This window comes from Cynara cardunculus, unplaced genomic scaffold (genome assembly GCF_001531365.2).
Source record: "Cynara cardunculus var. scolymus isolate 2C unplaced genomic scaffold, CcrdV1 Un_Scaffold_7128, whole genome shotgun sequence".
NCBI lineage: Eukaryota > Viridiplantae > Streptophyta > Magnoliopsida > Asterales > Asteraceae > Cynara > Cynara cardunculus.
This window is the reverse complement of record NW_020203364.1, coordinates 1,579-3,893: the sequence shown is the minus strand read 5'-3', so window position 1 is coordinate 3,893 and position 2,315 is coordinate 1,579.

Sequence of the window (2,315 nt, the reverse complement as noted above, 5' to 3'; positions counted from 1 at the left end):
GCTACATCAGAGATCTTGTGAAAGAGTAAGTAAGAAGCCTCTTACTCTAGTCCATAGAACTTAGTATTTAGAAGCAGTCTGAACTAAGAGCTTTCCTGCAGAAGAAGTGTAAACCAAGAGCACTTACTCAAAGAGTCAAGGATCTTACATACATAGCCCGCAGTCAATACCCGTGGACGATCAAGCCTTAAGCGCCAAAAGCTTAAGTGCTTGATGCAAAGCTACACTCTAGACACAGAGCCTCTGCATATACAGAACCTTTGCGTTGTACATACAGAGCTTCTGCATAGTACATGCAGAGCCTCTGTATAGTACATGCAGAGCCTCTGGTATCCTAACTCCATGGAACGCGCGTTTAGTCCAGACATTCTCGCAAGCATCAAACAAAATCAAGGCGGCTTGACTTGGTTCGCTCCACTTTTCAAGGGTAGTCAACGATAAAGATGCAGACTCAACGACTTAATGTTTCAAGCCATAATTATAGCATAGTTTGTTTGACTTAGGCGTATATAAGGAGGCTTCCTCCTCAGGTTCAAATAACCTGTGAGTGCCGACTTAGATAATAGCCATTTCTTGTGAGAATACGTTTTAGATTGAGAATTCTTATTTTCATCTAATAAAAGCATACGAATTATTCAAAGTCTTTTACTGTTCTTATTTCTATTGAATATTTCGTCTGATCAAATTTAATACACTGTTAGTATTTCATTCTTATTCCTTATTAATTGTGTTTTTTGAGAATTAAGAGTATCAGGGTTCCAACACCTTTGCTCTAGTCGGCTGCATTGAAGCTATCAAAATATTCCTGGCATATGCTGCTCACAAGAATTTCAAATTCTACCAAATGGATGTCAAATCGGCATTCCTGAATGATATACTTCACGAAGAATTCTAGGTGAGTCAGTGATAACTCTCATTTTGTGAGAGTTATTTGTTGTTCAATACCCCTATTTTATTGTATCTTTGGTACCCATTGTGCTCCTATCTTGTATTTTTGGTCCAAAATATGTTAAGAGGTGATGAAAGGTCAAGAATTTAATTATTTTCTAAAAAACCCATTACTGTTGGTAAAATGCCCACTTTCTTCTCACATTCATCTTATGGCAGATTTGCATCTAGTTGGATTTGAACAAAATTCAGATATTCATTCTCTTGGATATTAATGAGATTTAATTCTAAGTTCAGATCAAAACATTGTGTTGCTTGGAAGAATGGGCCTGGTTGAAGCCATAAAAGACAAAGAAAGTTTCCTACCAATATTTTGATTGAAAAGCCTTCTTTTCATAATTTATTGGAGTACTTTACCTTTTGCAACCTTTCAAGAAGAAGTGACAAGGCCAGAGATAAAGTAGACATATGGTGATGGGAGGTCCTTACCCTTTGGACAATGCAGATTTTTATCCTTTGGATAAAGGGTTTGTCCGGTCCTCACTTTTCCCTATATTTTGAAGACTTTCTCTCAATTGTAAGGTATCCACTCCATCAACAATTTAGCCAAGCAACCTTGGAGCATTCTCTCAAGCTTTACAGCAGTAGAGCAAGTTTAATTTATGTTTGTAATTTAATTTTCGTAGTTAGTCTTTAATTCTCGCCACTGTGTATTGTATGCCCTCTGTGGGCAACCGTTTAAGTATTATTTTCAGTTCAAGTATTTCTTATGCATTTTTCTTCTTCTGTTTCGGTTATGTTTTCTGATTTTATTATGAGCTAATCACCCCTTTGGGTGTGGGTGTGAGTCAAGCTTAAGAATTTAAAGGCACACTTGGGTGTTGCCATTTTTATTGATTCTTAAGCTTGGTCTTTTAAGTCGAGACTTAAGCTCAACGTAGATAAGCCGATCACTTGACGTGTTAATATTAGATCCTTGATCCAGAGATGGGCAGATCTGAAATACGGCTTAGATGATGCACAAAGATTTGAGAGAGTCTTTGATAATCACGCAGAGATGCAGGTTTTGCATGTTTTTAGCTTTTATTCAGATATTAATCGAGTTTATGCTACAATACTAGTGGAACCAGATATCTTTTTATCTAGTAGCTAATTCGGCAAGTTTAAGATTGATAAAACTGGACGCTTTGTGGGCACAGTGTATAAGAATTCACTTTCGAGAGATAGGAGTTCTTATAAAGGTCCCATGAGTTTCTGACCAAATTGTTCCTGCAATATTCTTAAGCAAAGCTCAAACCCATACCCATCTTTTAATATTAAAGGTTTATTTCGTATTTTAACGCTTTGCACCAACCAAAACTAAAATATTTTCTCAACTCGAAGCATTGTTCAAGAAGTTCATGAAAGTCTCTGATTCTCAGTAAGTC